We start from the raw sequence: 22,094 nt of genomic DNA, 5'->3' as shown, positions 1-22,094 counted from the left end.
CTGGGCCTTTTGAAAATAGGCCCTGCATGTGTAGCCTTTTGAAAATCTGCCCCATAATGCATTGTATTCAAATATTACAATATGTCTGAATAGTGCACTATTGCTTGGATGCAATATATAGAATATTTAGTAGTTTTCTCTATTTGTACAGGTTGATCATGTTCCACATAGGATTATTAAAGTCATAGTTCATACTTATTATTTTATAATCCATTTGTTAAATACTGATAATCAGTCCTGGGGATTAGAATAGCATGATACCTTCATACTAATGTTGATGGCTATATGTGGAGTTTCTGGTAGGTCTCTGATAGGTCATGCAATTAGCTGGTGACAAATGCTGCTTCAAAGAGCAACACCTTCACTAGTGTTCTGAACGATGTGAGATCTAGGACTTGTCTGATTTGAAGAAGCAAGGAGTTCCTTAATGTTGGAGCAGAGCCTGCAAAGGTTTTTCTTTCTGGTGTTAAGGCTTATTGTTTTGGGAGATGGTATGTCCAGTCATGCCTGGGATTATGAGTGCAGGAAATGAATAGGTGTGTAAAGAGAGAGCAATCTCCAGAGGTCAGCTGGGGTTTGAGTATTTTATAGGCTGGAACTAGGACTTTGAATTTAGTATGATTACAATGTCAGGCTCTGTAGCTCAGTGGTTAGAGCACTGGTCATGAGTTCAAGTCTCATGAGAGCCTTCAACTATGCATTTGCAAATCTGAAAAAAATGCTTGCTTCCTTTTCAGCTTGAGCCCATACACACTTTTCTCAAGCAGCTTTTTAGTTACAACTCTAATTTCTGCAGATTCATTTCACAAGTCACCTAGAGCATGGTGAGAGTGCAAGTGTGCCAATGATTATTCTTGCTTCTGCATTCATATGATGTGGTTAGTGCAGTTAGTGTAGCTGGGTTCAAAAAAGGTTTGGATAAGTTCTTGGAGGAGAAGTCCATTAACTGCTATTAATTAAGTTTATTTAGGGAATAGCCACTGCTATTAATTGCATCAGTAGCATAGGATCTTCTTAATGTTTGGGTAATTGCCAGGTGTTTGTGGCCTGGTTTGGCCTCTGTTGGAAACAGGATGCTGGGCTTGATGGACCCTTGGTCTGACCCAACATGGCAATTTCTTATGTTCTTATTGTGAGAACAGAGATTATATGAGCAAATTTGTGTTTCTTTTTGATCATACATGCTGTTATATTCTGTATGAACTGCAGGAGGTAATTAGAGTATGGGGGATTCCAGCATAGAGGGAGATACAGTAATCCAGGTGGAAGATTATCAAAGCCTGGACAGAGGTGGTGAAGGCTCTGTTGTCCAGAAGGGGTCTCGTATAGTCAAGTTGTCAAAGGTAGAAAAAAAAAAAATCCACCTTGGATACTATTTGGATTTACCCAAGGGAATTCTTGCCTCACAAATCTGCTATATTTTTCTGAAGGGGTTTAAAGACGTGAATAAAGATGACCAAATAGATGTTTATCTGGATTTTCAGAAGGCATTTCTCCATGTCCCTTATGAAAACTAAGTCCCTCTAAGAAAACTAAAACGTTATGGAATAGGACACAATGTCCTTTCATGGATTGCAAACTGGTTAAAAGACAGGAAACAAAGAGTAGGATTAAATGATCAATTTTCTCAGTGGAAAAAGATAAACAATGGAGTGCCTCAGAGATCTGTACTTGGACTGGTACTTTTCAATATATTTATAAACAATCTTGAAAGGGCTATGACAAGTGAGGTGATTAAATTTGCAGATGACACAAAATTATTCAGCGTAGTTAAATCACTTGAGGATTGTTATAAAGTGCATGAGGACTTTGCAAGACTGAAAGATTGGCCATCCAAACGACAGATGAAATTATTGTGCACAAATTATGCATATAGGGAAAAATAACCCATGCTGCAGTTATACAATGTTAGGTTCCATATTAGGAGTTACCACCCAGGAAAAAGCTCTAGGTGTCATAGTGAATAATACATTGAAATCATCATCTCAGTGTACTAAGGCGGTCAAAAAAGCAAACAGAATGTGAATAAAATGGAGAATGCCATAGTGCTTCTGTATCGTGAGACCGCACCTTAAATACTGTGTGCAATTCTGGTCGCCGCATCTCAAAAACGTTATTGTTGCATAGAGAAGGTACAGAGAAGGGCAACCAAATGATAAAGGAGATGCAAAGGCTCCCTTATGAGGAAAGGCTAAAGAGGTTAAGGCTGTTCATCTTAGAGAAGAGACAGCTGAGGGGGGATATGATAGAAGTCTATAAAATTACAAAAGAACAAGAATGGCTAAATGTGAATCAGTTCTTTACTCTTTCAGATAATAGGATGACTAGGAAGCACTCCATGAAGTTAGCAAGTAGCACATTTAAAACAAATTGGAGAAAATTCTTTTTCACTCAATGCACAATTAAGCTCTTGAATTCATTGCCAGAGAATGTGATTAAGGCAGTTAGTGTAGCTGGGTTTAAAAAAGGTTTGGATAAATTCCTGAAGGAAAAGTCCATAAACTAGTATTAAAGAAGTTGACTTAGGGATTAGTATCTGTATGTCATCAGCATAGTAGTAGTATGTTATTTGACAGTCTCTGATGATCTTTCCCAGAGGGTCCAGGTAGATGTTGAATAGTTGATGAATAGATGATGGGGTAGTTCCTTTGCGGCATTTTGCTGGAAAGAGACTCTGTCCTGGCTGGAGGCTTTCCCATCAGAACTGTTGCCAGTACGCTTCTGGGGTACACCCAGCTCTCTTGAGCTGGAAGCAGGTCAAGGAATAAAACAACTCTCTCAAAAGTTAAAAAATCCTCTCAATTCTCTTTTCCTCTCTCAAGGGCAGGTTCCTTCTAGGTCCATGAGCACACTAGTAAGAACACACGGGCCAATACAGAAAACTTTGCGGGAGAGCGGGCGCTCTCCCTGCGCGTGCCCAGGCCACTCTCCTGGGCGTGCGATCCAGTAAATAAATTTATGTAAATGAGGGCCCACGGTAAAAGGAGGCGCTAGGGACACTAGCGCATCCCTAGCGCCTCCTTTTTGACAGAAGCGGTGGCTGTCAGCGGGTTTGACAGCCAACGCTCAATTTTACCGGTGTCGGTTCTCGAACCCGTTGACAGCCACAGGTTTGTAAAATGGACGCCTACTAAATTGAGCGTCCATCTTCCAACCCACAGGCAGATTTTTAATTTTTGATTTTTTTTATTTTTTTTTATTTTAGGGCCTCCGACTTAATATCGCTATGATATTCTGAAAGTAAAATGTGTGGCTTGGCTGCACATTTTACTTTCTATATCGCGCGGGAATAACTAATAGGCCCATCAACATTTCAAAAATCCCTGGTAGCCAAGTGGGTCCAAGAGTTCCCCTAGGCTCTGGGCTCTGCACTGTCACATTTAATTTGGTGCTGGCTTGCTGCTTTTAAGCTTTTGCCCATAAAGCAGTCAGCCGATGTCATATCGAACATGAGAGTACAAGACCTAAAGCCTAGGGGGTGCTGTGGGCCCCACTAGGCTACTAGAGATTTTCAAGATGTGACCAAAGAGGGATTTAAGGGGAGGGCTATGGTTGGGCAAGGGGAGTCACCGGCCTTTGAAGTTCAGAAGCTTAGGGAGGGGGTATTTTGGTAAAAGAAAGGGGATTGTATGGGAGGGAAAGGAAGTGTGCTGCAAACTTTTTTATTTTTTAATTTTCAATATTGGGGCTGCCTCAGGTGGCAGAGAAGGGAGGCCTCACCAGAATCTCAGGGGTTTTGCTTCACTGGGGAGGGTACTGCAAGCTGATCACCCCTTTAACACAATGGCTCTGAGAACATCTTGATGTATGTCATTATCCTGACTCTTGGGGAAATTTAGCTACAACTCAGAAGTTGTAGCTAATTATTCATCAAATAAAGTGGCTTGCAATTTTTAAGCAAGCCACATCATTTGATTTCCATGAGATTGCCTATTATTAATGAACTGCTTAGCCTACATTTGTAGACAAGGCAGCTTATTACTATATTTGTGGGGGAGATAATGTGCAATATTTGACATATCGCATGTTATCGCAGCATTAGGTCATTTACTACATCGTAAATGCATAACTCAATTCAGTATATGACCCCCATTAGATTGTAAGCCCTCTGGGTACAGGGAATTACTTACTGTACCTTAATGTAACTCACCATAAGCTAGCATTGAAAAGGAGGAGGTTAATATTTAATTATGTTTGTTGTGCACAATTGCACTGTGTTAAGAGCGTGACCTCCAACGGCCGTTACTCTCCAAGGCATGGAGGCGCGGTCGTCTCTCAAACAGGGTTGTGAGCCCTTGTGCCACAGCATGACCAAAGGAGGAGCCCCAAGCCACACTGCGGGAGGTGAGCTGGTGCGAGCATGGGTAACAAGGCAGAACATGGCTGAAGCAAGGACTAGGGTTCAAGGTCTGACCCTCAACCGGACCTGAATGCCCCAGGATAACCAACAATGCAATGTTGATTAATGAACAGTCCTCTGACTGTTCCAAGCCCTTTCGGACCTGCCGCTGGGTACAGCAATGAGCGGCAGGCCAGAACGAGAATGAGAGCAGATGGAGTCCTTCGAAGACAGAAGACTTTGGACGAGGGCTGATGCATAGACATCACAGACGAGGCGAGAAGCGAAGACATTGCAGACGAGGGCTGAAGTGAAGATATCACAGATGAGATGAGAAGCAAAGACATCGCAGACGAGAGCTGAAGTGAAGACATCACAGACGAGGCAAGAAACTGGGAAGGTAGACAATGGCACTGTCTCTCAGGGCACCCTACACAGCCCATCTTCACGGGCGGACCCAATGGACTGGTCGCAGACCACCCTGTCCCACTGCGTGCCCTACACAGCCTGAGGAGGCTGGTCACGGACCACGCGGGGAGCGGGACAAGCACAGGAAGGAATCCAGCCGAGGCAAGACTCAGATGACGGAACCGGTATCATCCAGAGAACCACAAGGGCTGGCAGGTCATGAAGGCTCAGGAGCACAGGACATGAGTCCACTGCAGTCAACTCCAATGACAGAGACGTGTCACCCGGAGAACCAAGGAGCCCGCAGACCAAGAAGGCTTAAGAGCTCAGGAGCCAAACATCAGGAAGCAAGACATCAGGAAACCTGGATTAGGGACCTCAGGAGTCGAAGACATGGAGCACCGGAAGTATCGAGACAACAGGAGAGCAGAACATCAAGTACCTGGAACTTGAAGACATCTGAAGACAGGAACAGAGGACGTCAGGAACCTGAAGATGCTGAAGACCTGGACAAGAAACATCTAGAACATGAAAACAACTGAAAACCAGGACATCCGAATTCGGCCAACATCAGGACTGGAAACAAGGAACATGAAGACACTGAACACAAAGCCATCAAAGCAAGGAGACCATGGAGGACCTGGATCAACGAAGGAGCACAGATGACTGTGAGACTCAATCTGAAGGCGGACATCAGGACTGGGAAATAGGAACATGAAGACACTGAACATGAAGCCATCAAAGCAAGGAAGACCACGGAGGACCTGGACCGGTCAGAAGACACAGATGACTGTTGAACCCAATCCGAAGGTGACGAGAGACTGAAGAGGAATCCCTTTTATAGGGCTGAAGCAGGAAGTCATCATCGGGAGGAGCCAGCAACACCTCCTGTGGCAGGCCCTTTAAATGCTGTGAAGAGGTGCGTGCCGGCGCCTAAGGAAGGCTGAAGAGAGATGCAATACCACGGACAGTGGTGCTGTCCTGCACCTCGGTGCGGAGATGCAGAAACAGGCAGGCAGGCTTCAGGACGGCCTCCTGCCATCTGGCGAGGACCCCGAAGGCAACGTTGCAGCTCTCTGCTGTGGAGGCTGACCCAGGGCGCTCCAGGCTGCGAAGAAGAGGCGGACAAGTCCGGCTTCTAGTCCACGGGTCTCGGTGGTGGCTCAGGGCCGTGGCAAGATGGCACCGGCGGCGGCCCTGCCGCATGGGACCCGGCATGGGCATCGGGAGAGGTGACTGCTCAGCGGGGCCGGCCCTGCCGGGCAGGGCAGGAACCACTGCGGCCTCTGGGCCGCAGGAGACGGGATCACAAGGAGACGGGGAGACGAGGATAAGCTGGTGGCATCCCCTGCCGCTTCAGGAAACAGGTGGGTGGTGAGGCTTGCTCGCGGAGAGAAGCTCCACGAGCAGGAATCATAACACACTGACTAGACCAGTGATAGCGAAATCCAGTCCTCCAGTGCCACAAACAGGCTGGGTTTTCAGGATATCCACAATGAATATGCATGAGATAGATTTGCATACCATGGAGGCAGTGCATGCAAATCTCTCTCATGCATATTCATTGGGGTAGATTTTAAAAGGTGCGGGCGGGAGTATATTTGTTCACGCAATCCGGCGCGAACAAATCTACTCCCGATTTTATAACATGCGCACGCTGCCGCATGCATGTTATAAAATAGAGGGTTGGTGCGTGCAAGGCTGCGCAAAATCGGCAGCCTGCACGTGCCGAGCTGTGCAGCCATCCTCTGTTCCCTCCGAGGCCGCTCCGAAATCGGAGCGGCCTCGAAGGGAACTTTCCTTCCAGCCCCCCCCCACCTTCCCCTATCTAACCCACCCCCCCAGACCTAACTAATTTCCCCCCCCACCTTTATTTTACAAGTTACGCACTAACTCCCGGTTAGTGCGCACTAACAAAAATCGTTAGATTGTGTTACTTGTTGTTAGTTTTTGTTTGTGCGCACTATTCCGAAAAACATTTTTTCACGAAAAAACTGGAAAATCCCGATTGTTTTTCGGGCTCCCTGAAACATGCTGAATTGGACAATTTCGTTGAAATTTTCCAATTCGGCAAAAACGAATGCACACCTCTAGTGCTTGCTGCTTGAGGAGAGTGCGGAATAAGGAGCTGGTACTTAAAATTCATCATCATCGCTCTCTGTTCCTGCTTTTCCCTCACCCCTAGCAATCACTGCCACCACCAATCCAAGCCAGAAATGTTGCAGGCATGCTGTATCCTCCCCCTCCCCCCTCCCCAACACACTTCTTGGAGTTTCAGTCTTTCTCTGTATGCTTGACAATAATTTACAGCCTTTTATTGGGTATTAGATAAGAGTTAGTCTGCATTCTGCATGTTTGATAGAGGTGAGGCTAGGATGTAGATTCTAGAGCAGTCTGGCTTTTTTTGTTTTTCCAATTGTAAGTGTACTGTGTTCTATATTTGCAGTCTTGCTTTTTCATTGGTAAGGTTGCTGCTGTTCAAGTCCTGGGTGTTAGTACACTTATGGTATGGCTGGTATGCTATATAATTTCTAAATGTCTTTTTAGCAGGCTTTCATGTTAGTTCACCCAGTGGCTGGCAAGGAAGGGATTCTGAAGTACTATTACTGAGGGGATATCAGAATTTGAATATATTTTTTGCATGGTGAGTTGAAAGGGGAAATTTCCCAACTCTGCTCTGTATAAACTCCAGAAGAGGTCAGATCTTTCTGAGGATGACAGTGAACTGCATGTGAGTTTTACAAGATAAAACATGCATAATAAAAATTATAATTGCATACAGCTCAAAATGACCTAACAGGTCTGTATCGAAAAACTGTGTACTGCATATACATATCAGTGCCAGATGTCTCACTGATGCAGTAAGCAAAGATTACAATTTTTGTGAAAAAAAATAACATTTAATAATGATATTTTATAAGCAGTTATTGAAATTAAAGAATATGTTACCTTTCTCCTGCATCATTTTCAACAATAAAATATCTAGAATTTTTTTTTTAGTATAGCTGTCAAATGTAGTATGCAATGTGTTACGCATGTGAGCATCATCTGTCAGGTGTGTCATGTCGGAAGAAAGAATGAGAACCACTGATCTAGAAAATCAAATAATACTTGTAGGGATTCTCTTTGACCTTCTTTCTTAGTAAAAGGAAGAATGTAACATGCCTTTGAAATAGATAAGCAGGCATTTTCAAGTATCTTCAACATTTCTATAAAATAATGTTTAAAGTATAGCATAAGAGGAGAATCCGGAGATGTTGTTGATTTATGGAAGTTAATAAAACATAAAGGGGCAGATTTTTAAAATTACGTGCAGGGGTACATTTGTGCACACTACCCGGCGTGCACAAATGTACACCCGATTTTATAACATGCGCACTCTATCGCACACATGTTATAAAATCCAGGTTTGGCGCAAGCAAGGGGGTGCACACATGTGCACCTTGCACACGCTGAGCCCTAGGGGAGGCCTGATGGCTGAATGCCAGTACTCAAAATGGCGCCGATCGCCTTTGCCCTCACTATGTCACATGTACCGACGGTCGGCCCCTGTGACATAGTGAGGGCAAAGGCAATTGGCGCCATTTTGAATACTGGCATCAGATCGCCTTTGCCCTCACAATGACACAGGGGCCGACCGTCGATACCTGTGACATAGTGAGGGCAAAGCCGATCGCCGTCATTTTGAGTCCTGGCATCGGCCGGCCGGCTTGCAGGAGGTCGCTCCTGGACCCCTGCTGGATTTTTGGCAAGTCTTGTGGGGGTCAGGAGGCCCCCCCAAGCTGGCCAAAAGTCCCTGGGGGTCCAATGGGGGTCCCGGAGCGACCTCCTGCGCTCCGGCCTTCCGATGCCAGTACTCAAAATGGCGCCGATAGCCTTTGCCCATACTATGTCACAGGGGCTACCGGTGCCATTGGTCAGCCCCTGTCACATGGTAGGAGCACAAGATGGCACCGATGACCATGTGACAGGGGCTGACCAATGGCACCGGTAGCCCCTGTGACAAAGGCTATCGGCGCCATGATGAAACCAGCACCGAGGGTGTGAGAGTGCAGGGGATGGCTCCCGGACCCCCCGCTGGACCACCAGGGAGGTTTGGCAAGTCTTGGGGGATCAGGAGGGTGGGGGGTTGTAGTTAATTTTAATTTTAGCTGGGACACGAATAGAAATCGCCGTATTAACGCATTGGGGCGCCATACGGCCGACTGCAACATATCTGCTCCCCGACGAATCCGAATCACGAATGCAACGTATGGCGTCCCTCTGCACATCCCTAGCAAATTTAGCTCCCAGAGTTACTATTAATATTTGATGTATACATTAAAGATCATCCATATATAGTGCCATATACAAGCTTTAATCATTTTTTTCTTTTTAGTGCTTATTCTTTTAGAACCCATTGCTAAATATACTTTTTTGTAATATCAAAACTATATTCCCAGTGATGTAGCTGGTTTTCAGCCATTACACCTTTTAAGGTAGTGTATTGTAAGTGAAATACACAGCATGAACAGATTGAGTTCAAAATTTATTTCCATTATGCCTATGTTCACTTTAATAAGTGTTTCCCTACAATTTTACTTTTCAATTTATATATGAAAAGTGTTGCAACCTATTAAATCTTGCTCTAATGTAAGCCGCTGAGTTCAGAGCCCTCTGTTCAGTTGAAAGCTTGGTTATTCATCTTCTTTCCAGGAGACCTCACCACTCCTAAGCATCAAATTTATAAGCAATGAATTTACATCAAAATGAACAAGTAAAAAGCAAGAGTTCAAGAATACATTCAAATTATAATCAATAAATGTTCCAATATATGATGGAACTAGATTGGCTTTATTGGCATCCTGGCCAATTATTCAGCATACATACAACCACATAAATTAACTGAATTAGTTGGACAGCTCATTAATCATGTTGAAATAATGAGATCCCACAACAGTTTATAAAACTCCTATAAGAAATATATGATTTTTAATGTCATTTTAGATTCTATTAAAATGAAGATAAGAATTTTACATGTACAAGTAATATACTTTAAGAAAAATCTGAATCCTATAAATGTGATACACAGTCTACATTGTCATGTAATTGCTCTGCTGCAAACCATTTCTAACACATTAGCCCTTTATTCTACTCAACCCATCTCTTCTCTCAAGTCCAAATCCTCTTTTCAAATACTTTTTGTACACCATAGTAAATATGAGGGTAATTTTCAATACTGTGCATAACTCAGCACATACACGCAAAAATCGGTATGTATATGTGCGCTGAGGTTTGCGTTGAAGAGCACACGAAATCTTTGTGATCAGCTGGTGTGCTCTTTTCATAGCAATGCAGTGGAAATGGATCAATCAAATGGTAAAGGGCACGTTCCATGTGGCAGATGCTCAGTATGTGATTTTTCCTTCAGTGGACATGCGCTCAATTTGTACTACATTTTACAATCTAAGGATTGTTTTTCTGTAGGGATAGTGTACTCCATCTGGTACCCTTGTCCTTTATCGTATATTGGAAACCAGAAACCAGAGAGAGTATACATTCTTGAACAGTTCTGCTGCTTAGACCGCAGTGTAGAGAAGTACCCTTGATTGACTATTGGTCGGCTGCAAATCATGTGATCATTGAATATCCCACACAGAGTTTGCAGGGAGGAGATCTAGATAAAGTGCTATTATGACAGGAACAGAGACTGATTTATACATTAGGCACCAGTTTCCCAGGAGGACTAAATAGTGACATTGACTGGTCTGTTTTCTTTTATTGATAAATCTCTGTTGACAATGACTTCACTTGTTTTGTTCGGTATACAGTCAATCTGTCTTGCATTGGTGGCTTTTAAATTCTTCTACCTAGTTATGAATATCTAACTGATTTATTGATTGGTAATATCCTGGTCACATTGGGGTAGATTTTAAAAAGGTGCACGCGGGCGTACATGTGAGCGCACTACCTGGCGGGTGCACATGTACACCCGATTTTATAAATTGCATACGCAGGCACGCACAAGTCATAAAATAAAGGGTCGGTTCACACAAGGGGGTGCACAATTCTGCACCTTATGTATGCTGAGCCGTGATGCCTTCCCCCATTCCCTTCCCCCTAACCTAACCTTCTCACCCCTTCCCCTAAATTTTCCTCCCCTAGCCCTACTCTAGCCCCCCAAAAATGTTTATTTTATCTTTTGCGCCTGCCTCTGGGCAGGCGCAAGTTGCGTGTGCTGGCAGGCTGCCGGCATGCGATCCCTCGCCACAGTGGCAATGGCGGCTGTGTTGCAGGCCTCTGGCCCCGCCCCAACCCAAGCCCTGCCCAGCCCCCGCCCCGCTCCCAGACCTCCCCTTTTGTAAAGCCCCGTGATTTACATGTGTCCTGGGGCTTTACGCGCATCACTGGGCCTTTTTAAAATAGGCCCGGCGTGCGTAACCCTTTTAAAATCCAGTCCATTGTATTTTTCCTTGCAGTAAAATACCACTGGGAAAAATACAGCACCATTGCAGTTCTATGCAATGATGGCCTCCACACCCTGGAACTTCTATCATTTAAAGGGCCTGAGAATTTACAGAACCCCATCCAATGTATAATAACCCCTGGGGCTCTAGTGAGAACCCCCTCCCACCTCCCCCACCATACCCTCAGGTAGCAAAATATGTAAAATTATATATATATATATATATATATATAAACACAAAATTCAGGCAATATCGTTATTTATTCAGTGCTTACCATGAATATCAAAACAAAATACTCCATCTGGAGTGGGATACAAGCACATACCACTATTTTTATATTATCTTAATATTGTAAACAATTTTTATTTTTTTTCAAATATTTCATTAATATACAATAAATTGCATTTACCATCCAATGATTATGCGGTTACAAAACTATCATCAATATCTTTTAAATACCTAATTAAAATGCATTATATCACTCATACCCATCCACACTCAATCACACTGACAACTTCATCACAAAATCTGTACAAAACACTTTCTTACACAATAATGAGACTAGATTATAATTTCTAATTAAACAATTTTCCTATACTAAACACATATTAGATTAATCACTTTCATATAATAATCTCATTTTGTCAATTCTATATGTGGCATACACTCTGTTTGAAATTTTAAACCCCCAATCAATCTCGTGTTCAGCAACAATAAACTCTGTTTTGAATGTTAAATCCCCCTATACACTGGAATCTATTAGATTTTTCAAGTTATCTACTTATAATCAACCCCAATGCTCATTCAAATGAAGCCTAATCTTAATCTGTCTCGCCTAACCTTAATCACTCCCCACAGGGCCCTAGTTTCGCCTAACGGCTTCTTCAGGGGAATTTTGTTAATCCGTTACGCTCAATAAATGAATCTAGTCATGGATCAGGAGCCTTTTCTCCACTTATTCCTTCTCCACTCGTTTCTTAATGGTATATAGACGAATCATTGGTCTTGCTTAAACACCGAAGCCACTTTCATTGTCGTTGTTGGTCTCCCTTAAATACCAAAGCCACTATGTAAAGAAATTAAAAACGTATCTAAAGTTTTTAGAAAAGTCCTACCAATATTTTATTCTCATATTTACCAAAGGACAAATCAGTAACTTAATGTAAAATATCATTTAATACCAAAACCACTCTATTTTAATCTTCCAAATAATCTTCAACTCCTCCATTGTTCTATTACTTTAAATCTCTTGAATGCAAACATATTAGCAATCTGTCATTACCAAATATACTTTGTTACTATTACTTCAAATCCACTATATCCCTCCTTTAAAAATTCTCACATAACGGGGTTAGCCCCACTGCCCACCCCTTGCTACCCAGCTCCCCCCACAAAGCAAACAGCAGCTCTCCTGAAAATTCTACTTCCCTCCCTGCACACCCCCAACTTGTAACTCAACACCCACCGCTTTTTCAAACGCCAAGGCAGTTTCTGCAATACCACTTCAAACACCATCTCCAACCTCAGCTTCTCCGTTTTTCACTTATCACATGTATTTACCCTATTACAAATGGGACATAATTCAGCCTCTCCACAATCAATATATCTCATCCTGCTTCACATTTGAGAAAGCTATACCACTCAACTAACCGCATAATCATTGGATGGTAAATGCAATTTGTTGTGTATTAATGAAATATTTGAAAAAGAATAAAAAGTGTTTACAATATTAAGATAATATAAAAAGAGTGATATGTGCTTGTATCCTACAATGGAAGGAGTGTTTTGTTTTGATATAAATGTTTTAAGGTGCTGTCTCTGGCCCTCCCCCCCCCCAGTGCCAAACCCCACCCCCTTTGTATTAAAAAAGAGTCCCACCACCCACCTCAGCATTTATTTCAACTTCATGGTGGTCCAGTGGTACCCAGAGTGTCCCCTAAGGCTCTGGGTCAGACCGCATCATTTTCAAAATGGTGCAGATGGCCTCAGTTGGACTTTTGACCCTATTGTGGATAGTGTTCAGAGCAGCCTAGGAAGACCCCAGCTGGGAATGGCTCAGCTCTGCCAAGTAGGGCCTGGCTCCCGCTTATTAGTGGGTGGGTGGGGGGGGAACCCATAGAGGCCCAAGGAGACCTGAGGCAGTGGGGGGCAGGAACCCTAAGAGGACCCTTTTTTACATTTTTTATTTGAAACAAATAAAACATATTTTTGTGTAATTCTATTTTCAATTTGGAATGAACCAAAATTAGACTTTTTAAATTCCATAATACCATTTTTAAACAAATGTACATACCTAGTACATCCAGCACAGGGTTTCTCACACAAATGTTTTGGGTGGCCTCAGAGTGCACCCTCCAATACTTGTTGGTGATCACTCCCTAAACTTTCGCCCACGCCTACCAATCTTCTTCCAGTGCTCTCACAATCACCCTCTCCCCCAGTTCTTTCTGATGCACTCACCCATCCCATCCCTTTGACTCATGACCCCAGTGCATTCAAACAACCTGTTGTCTAGTAGTGGGAGAGGTATAAGTGGTGGAGCGAGAGGAACAGTGCATTGGGTTGATCTTTTTATTTCTCCTCCCATCATTACTGCCTCACTGACCATTAGTTTCTGGCCCTCTGCCCATTGATTTTCTGTCCAGCTGCTGCACCTCATGTAGCTCCACATGGCTTTGTGAGTTTAAGCTGCACAGTGCTAATACTCCCATGCTGATCTTTTATATATGAATGATGCAAACGTATAGGCCACAAAGCAGCCTAAACTCACCATAGGGAGCTAGCGGAAAGAAAGCCAGATGCTGGCAGTAGGTCCAGCCCCAATAGCTGCAGAAGTTGTGGCTGCAAAAAAAAAAAAAAAAGCCATTGGTGGCCATATTGAGAAATATTGCTCCAGTATAAATTTCTTTTGTATAGAGGACTAAGAATTCTTTAACTGGACCAAAAATAAAAATTGGTGTATCAGCTTTTAGCATACTAGCATGCTTGAAAAAAATAAATATAGAAACATAGAAATGACAGCAGAAGACCAAACAGCCCATCCAGTCTGCCCAGCAAGCTTTCACACTTATGTTTTTTTCTCATACTTATCTGTTACTCTTGGCCCTTATTAGTAACTTTTTGGTTCTATTTACCTTCCACCCTCGCCACTGATGTAGAGAGCAGTGCTGGAGCTGCATCTAAGTGAAGTAACTAGCTTAATTGGTTAGGGGTAGTAACCGCCATAATAAGCAAGCTACTCCCATGCTTATTTGTTTACCCAGTCTGTGCAATTCAGACCTTGTTGGTTGTTGTCTGAATATAAATCCTCTTTTCTTCATTCCCCCCATGCCGTTGAAGCAGTGAGTTGCGCTAGATATGTATCCCAAGTGAAGTAACATAAGAACATAAGAAATTGCCATGCTGGGACAGACCAAGGGTCCATCAAGTTCAGCATCCTGTTTCCAACAGAGGCCAAAACCAGGCCACAAGAACCTGGCAATTACCCAAACACTAAGAAGATCCCATGCTACTGATGCAATTAATAGCAGTGGCTATTCCCTAAGTAAAATTGATTAATAGCCAAGTATCAGGCTTAATTGATTCAGAGTAGTAAGCGCCGTAACAAGCAAGCTACATCCACGCTTATTTGTTTACCCAGACTATGTAATTCAGTCCTTGTTGGTTGTTGTCTGAATATAAATCCTCTTTTCTTAATTCCCCCTGTCATTGAAGCAGAGGGCTATGCTGGATATGCATTGCAAGTGAAGTATCAGGCTTATTTGGTTTAGGGTAGTAACCGCCGCAACAAGCAAGCTACTCTCCTGCTTTTTTGTGAATGCAAATCCTTTTTTTCATGTTTCCTCTTGCCATTGAAGCATAGAGCAATGTTGGAGTTGCATTAACCATTTGTATGTTTAGGGGCGTATTTTAAAAGCCCTGCTCGCGTAAAAAACGATGGAACTACTGAAAAAAGATGGATCGACCACACATCCCATAGACACATGCACCAAAAAAGGTAAGTACAGCTACAAACACAAACTTTTACAAACACATAAAGAAAGTTACCAGTCACATGAACACAAAAAAAATACTACCTGACATAATCTCATCGAAGTAAAGAAAACCAAGAGCTCAACCAAACAGAGTATAAATAAAATACTAACCTTAACGTTCATTCTAGTAAATGCCCAGTCCATAACTAAGAAATTCCCAATAATTACAGACCTGTTGTACGACATGAAACCAAATTTCATCGCTATCACTGAAACGTGGCTAAAAAAATCCGACATTATCATCAAAAATCAAATAGCACACAAAAACTATGACACATTCTCAATCCCAAGGATTAATAAACACGGAGGTGGCATAGTCTTAATCATTGAAAAAAACTTTAAATGTAAACTGATTCCAACGACACCCCCCCCAAACCACGAAATTGCACTATTCGACACAGAACACACACAAATATGCATTATATACTGTCCACCCAGCCTGCTTGACCTAAACCTATCCCCTTTAATAGAATATTTAACCATTAACCTAAACACATCAAAACCTACGATCATAATGGGTGTTTTTAACCTTCACATGGATGTCGTTCCATTATCAAATACATGCCAAACACTAAATGACACAATGGAAGCACTGGGTTTCACACTAATCACAGACAAACCCACACACAAAGCTGGGCACTCCCTCGACCTGACATACATCAATCACAATTTCGCTGAACACCTAAATACTAGCTATAATCAAATTCCATGGTCGGATCACTTCTTAATCCAATCAGCCATCAAATTCATAAAACAAAAAGTAATACAGAAAAATGATCCCTTAGAATTTAAATATCATCCCCCCTTTAACCATGACATTCTAAAAATTAAATTGGAAGAAATTTTAATAAACCTCAATCACCTAAACTGTATAGACGCAACAAATGAGTGGATAACGAAAACAAGCAAATTGGTAGACGAAATCAACCCCACTAGAACAATACAAATCAATGAACCAAAACAGAATAACCCTTGGTTTAATGAAAAATTAAAGGAAATTAAACAAAATCTGAGAAAAAAAAGAGAAAAGATGGAAAAAAGACAAATCAGTAGAAAATTTAACCAAATTTAGGAAACAGCTAGCCTATTATAAAAAATCAATCCTTGAAGCAAAAAAACAATTCTTTAATTCAAAAATTGAAAAATTTTCAAACAACCCACGCACACTATTCAACATAGTTAAAAATCTGACTAAGGATAAAGAAGATATGCCCCAAGCTCCACAAGAGAACAAATGCAATGAACTAGCACACTATTTCTCAGACAAAATCACAAACCTTAAAACAAAGATTCCGTCCCTAACAAAATAGGAAATCAAGATGCAAAAAAGAGATGTGACACAACTCTCCACATTCAACGAGGTATCTCAGTCTGAAGTGGAATGCATGATAAAAAAAACTGAATCCCGCACCACATAAAATTGACAGCATTCCCACCACAGATATAAAAAAACTAGCTGATATAACCTCATACACACTAACCAAAATAATTAACCTATCACTCAGTGAAGGGGTTATGCCAAACTCACTAAAAAATGCAATAATAAAACCAGTTCTGAAAAAGAAAAACAGTGACCCAACCGTCCTAAGTAACTATAGACCTGTTTCAAACTTGTCCATGATTGCAAAATGAATAGAAAAAGCAGTACAAAAGCAACTAGCAGAACATCTAGACGACAATAACATACTCTTCCCATCACAACATGGCTTCAGAAAACACTATAGCACCGAAACATTACTAACCTCTCTATCAGACACCGTACTGTGTGGATTCGACAGTGGTAAACACTACATCATGATACTACTAGATCTCTCCACAGCATTTGACACAGTAAACCATGACATACTATTGAAAAGACTGGAAGAAATTGGATTACAAAACAAAACAATTAAATGGTTCACTTCCTACCTTAACAATAGATCCTATCAGGTACAGATAAAAAAACTCAATATCTGACAAAATCACACTAAAGACAGGAGTCCCCCAGGGCTCAGCACTTTCAGCAACTCTATTTAACATTTAAATGCTCCCCCTCTGCCACCTACTGGCTGGTCTAGCTGTCATACACTACATTTATGCTGATGACATTCAATTAATTCTACCAATTGAAGAATCAATTGAAAACACTCTAAACTTTGCAATGCTATATCTAGACATAATAAAACAACTATTAAACCAAATGGAACTAGTAATCAACATTGAAAAAACAGAATTTATACATCTTGAACGAAAAAAAATCGAAAGAATTCAAAATCCCATTCGACTTAAAAATGACAAATCAGTAGACTTAACTGATAAAGCTAGAAACCTAGGAGTAATAATAGACACGGAACTGAGCCTTAAGCAACATATATCATTAAAAACAAGAGAAGGCTACGCCAAACTAATGATCCTTAGAAGACTAAAACCCTTATTAAATCAGGAACACTTTCGTACAGTACTACAAGCTTTAATATTTGCCAGCACAGACTACTGCAACACACTTTTCTTCGGATTACCATACACCACTATCAGGCCACTGCAAATACTACAGAACTCGGCTGCCAGAATACTTACTAGTAAAGGCAGAAGAGATCATATCACCCAAACACTTGCAGATCTACACTGGCTCCCAATAGAACAGAGAATTCAATTTAAAGCACTATGCACAGTTCATAAGCTAATAAACGACGAAAACTCGGACTGGCTAAACACAGCATTACGACTACATGTCCCCCAAAGAAACCTCAGATCAGCCAATAAAGCGCTACTAACCATACCCTCAGTCAAAACAGCAAAGTTAACCCAAGTTAGAGAGAGAGCACTATCTTTGGCAGGACCATTATTATGGAACACATTACCACTAGAATTAAGACTAATGAAAGAAATAAAACTCTTCAAAAAAGGATTAAAAACATGGCTCTTCAAAAAAGCATTTCACAGTGATATAAAGGAATAACACATACACAAAGCAGGAATTCACAAAGAAAAAAGCAGTATTGCTTACTTTTGTTATTTTCTCACAATTTAACAATTTAAGAATTAAGTTATAAAGACAGTTAATAGTAAATGGTAATCAAACCTTTTCCCATTTAGAGTATATTATCGAACTATGTAACCGTATAATATTGGCACCCTTTTGGATAAATTAGATACCACATATTTGTGCCTAACTGTAAACCGTTGTGATGGTGCTCCACTATACGACGGTATAGAAAAGTTTTAAATAAATAAATAAAAATAAATAAATAAATCCGCCCGGATTTACGCGAGCAGGGCCTTGCGCGCCGGCGTGCCTATTTTCCATAGGCCTGCCGGCGCGTGCAGAGCCCCAGGACTCGCGTAAGTCCCGGGGTTTTTTGTCGGGGGCGGGGCTGATCGACGCAGCATTTTGGGGGCGGGACGCGGCGTTTCGGGGGCGGGCATGGGGGCGTGGTTTCGGCCCGGGGCGGTCCGGGGGCATGGCCGCGCCCTCTGGAACCACCCCCGGGTTGCGTCTTGGCGCGCTAGCGGCCCGCTGGCGCGCGGGGATTTACTTCTCCCTCCGGGACGCGTAAATCCCCGTACAAAGGTAGGGGGGGGGGTTTAGATAGGGCCGGGGGGTGGGTTAGGTAGAGAAAGGGAGGGGAAGGTGAGGGGAGGGCGAAAGAGTTCCCTCCAAGGCCGCTCCGATTTCGGAGCGGCCTCGGAGGGAATGGAGGCAGGCTGCGCGGCTCGGCACGTGCCGGCTGCCCAAAATCGGCAGCCTTGCGCGCGCCGATCCTGGATTTTAGCGGCTACGCGCGTATCTACTAAAATCCAGCGTACTTTTGTTTGCGCCTGGAGCGCGAACAAAAGTATGCGAACGCGCCGTTTTTAAAAATCTACCCCTTATTGAATAAGGGTATTAATCTCCAGGTAGTAGCTGTCATTCCTACAAGCCACCCCCATGCCTCTTCTCTTCATTCACATCCTCTAGACTTTATGGATCCACAGTGTTTATCCCACGCCCCTTTGAAATCCTTCACAGTTTTGGTCTTCACCACTTCCTCTGGTGTTATTTCTTACTGAATTAATGTAATTTTATTAAGCAAAGATATTTTTTAGAATAATCAGTAAGGATGTTGTAATACATAAGTCTGAGATTACACAAATCTCTTATTCAGATGGGACCAATGTCAAAGATATTACAACCTACTAAAATGTCAACTTTCTCTAGGATCAGTGCATTTCTTAAAAAAAATTCAGAGAATGTTTACTCTGTTAACTATTTTATATATTATCTTGCTTTGCCAATCTTACAAGTAAAGCAAACATCTGTAAATGTGGTGCAATGATTCTTTAACCTGTGAATGTTTTTCAGAAATGTTCTAGCCTTACAGTTAAAGATAATACACAGCCCTACATATTCAAACGTTTCCTTCCTGCCTTTTACTATAATTTTACCAAGCACTTTGAAATACCAAACCAATGGTAATAACATTGCTGAAAACCTCTATTTTTTTTTTTTTTTGCAATATTTACCAACAACTATTCTGACATAATTTATGGGATAATCATCATATCCCACAGGTTTCAAACAGTTTTCTTAGCATGTCTGCCAAGACTATAAATGTCTTGTGCACATCTGTTTTGTAAAGAATAATTATTTCCTGGATAGTAAACAAAATGATAACGACATAGATATGGTAGGATAAAAAATGCTGGAAGCAAGTACTCAGTCTATATTTACAGTAAGAGATAAAAATAAACTAAGCTTGCAAATGCATATGTATGCTTCCAGTTGTTTGTGTCAGATGAACTGTATCATTATCACATTACCTTATAGTCTCCTCAAACATTAATGGAAACTTCATTTATGATTATGTATGTTTTATTGTAATAAGGCTATGGACAGGATACTGGATAATGCAGACTATACTTACCTTTTTATATGAATAAAGTCCAAACTCTACAGATGCAATATAGCAAATCCATCACTTTCTCCATCACTCTTTAATGGTAAAAAATTATCTAATAACTTTAATTATATGAGAGCAAACTAGAAAAAAAAACTTTAAATAAGTGCACTAGCCCTCCCTTGCCCCCAAGCATACACACACACACACACACTCACATATACACATACTCTTCCCCATTCAAATGCAATTCTATAATATAGTCCAAATGGACTGGCTCCCTACTAAAGGCCATTATACCCAAGGAAAATCAGTATCACACACTTTCAGTAAAAGTTTCTTTAATCTTGCACATACATGCAAGGTTCTAGCTTTTATTACATCATATGCTTCAGCATTAGCTATCATCAGGTTTTGCATAAGGCAAACTGCAAAAACAGTTTCTAACACTGATTTCCTCTAGGTTTCATAGAATAGCAACCTGGGTTGCCTGAGATAACATGGTCCTCTGGGAAGCTGGGAGACACAGGACTCTCCTTTCCTACCTTCCATCCACCATGCCCACTTCCCAGAGGTCAATTCTCATGGTTAGGGGGCACCTTTGGTGAGGGTGGTAGGAAGAGAGGAGTGGGGCTAGACAGTTGACTGGCCCTCATGCTTTGCCGAAGAAACCCACCATAGTCTGCCTTGGTTGGCCCATGGAATGTGGACTACAAGAAGAGGAAGGAACCCCTCTCTCTCTGACAGGGCATTAGAAAGGTAGACAGGACCATGCATTGCCTTTTGTGCTTGGGGATGCTATCCTACATGCTTCTACATCGCTGTTGGATTATTGGGATGACTGCACAGTGGGGAAAACATAGCAAGAAGACTCCATCAGGCAGTGCTGCTGTGGTACAGAATTTTGAGGAGCAGAGGCCTGTAGCACATGTTCAAGAATGAATGAGGCTCATTAAAGAGAACCCCAAGACTGTAGCTCATCCCCCTTCCTCAATCAACGATGATGAACTGGATAAGATACTTCAGAGCCTCCCTTGCAGAAGTGGGCATCAAGCTGGAAGAGTAGCAGTCAGGGCAGAGGACCATGTTTGTGAGTCTGTGTTGTGGGAGGAGAGTGATATGGAAGGCTCCCAATCAAAATCAGAGATGCCCCTTGTGAGGGCTGATGTCATGGGCATGGGGACAGGGTCTAGCGAGTCTGCCAATTTAAAGCCTTAATCAGGATTTACTGTATCTGAGTCTGACTAGGTTTGCTAAGAGTTTCCCAGATTTGTTACCATAGCGAAAAAAGGAGTGTTCCTTGTAATGTAATGATTTAAGAGCTCTTTGATGCAACAATGCCTGTAAGGTCCCCAGGGTTTCGTGATACTTAGTCCATGTTGTTTGGGAGGAGCCTTGTATCATTTCCAATTTATCACTTTTCAATTGCTGGTCTAATCGTAAGATATCTGCATTCAAAATTTTGTTCCTGTCTCTTAAAAAGGAAATAATTTCTCCTTGAATGACCACTTTGCCCGTTTGCCAAAATAACTCAGGGTCCTCTGTGTGTTGATGATTAAACTCTTGAAAGTGGTCCCATTTCGTCTTAAGATAAGCTTGGAAATTCTGGTTATCCTTCATATAAGAGGGAAACTTCCACCAATTAGTATTTGGTAGTCTATCATCCCAGTTTAGATCCACCCAAATTAGAGCATGATCAGAGACTCCTGGGGAGCCAATACCTGCTGTTGCAATGGGTACATTTATGTAAATTAATAGGCTTCTCCAAGCCCTTGACTCCTATCATACCTATATGTTCTAATCCTCTGTTTACCCCAGGTACAACCCAGTCAGTATTTCAAACATGGGCTTCTACGGGACTAATACTGATTTCACAAGTATTTACCCCTGAGACAAACCACATGCATAGTTTTTTAGAACTTCAAACTTTATTCAATCTTCCAAAACAAGATTTTTATGCCTACCTACAACTTAGGCACTATATACTTAATGCGGGGTTTCACAAAATCAC

At 41.9% G+C, this 22,094-nt stretch overlaps 1 protein-coding gene across 8 annotated transcripts in view; it reads right to left on the bottom strand.

The window, feature by feature from the left end:
* Window positions 1–22,094, bottom strand: part of KLHL4 (kelch like family member 4) — a 569,208-nt gene that overhangs the window by 76,710 nt on the left and 470,404 nt on the right. The window contains exon 1 of one of the 8 annotated variants that reach the window (XM_029606601.1): window positions 13,964–14,031. The exons of the other annotated variants lie outside the window; for them this stretch is intronic. The gene's annotated coding sequence lies outside the window, so the exon portion shown is untranslated. Of the gene's footprint in view, window positions 1–13,963; window positions 14,032–22,094 lie in introns of those variants that run through there. 8 annotated transcript variants of the gene reach the window in all.

This window comes from Rhinatrema bivittatum, chromosome 6 (assembly GCF_901001135.1).
Source record: "Rhinatrema bivittatum chromosome 6, aRhiBiv1.1, whole genome shotgun sequence".
Taxonomy (NCBI): domain Eukaryota; kingdom Metazoa; phylum Chordata; class Amphibia; order Gymnophiona; family Rhinatrematidae; genus Rhinatrema; species Rhinatrema bivittatum.
This window is presented reverse-complemented; position numbering and strand designations above follow the sequence as displayed.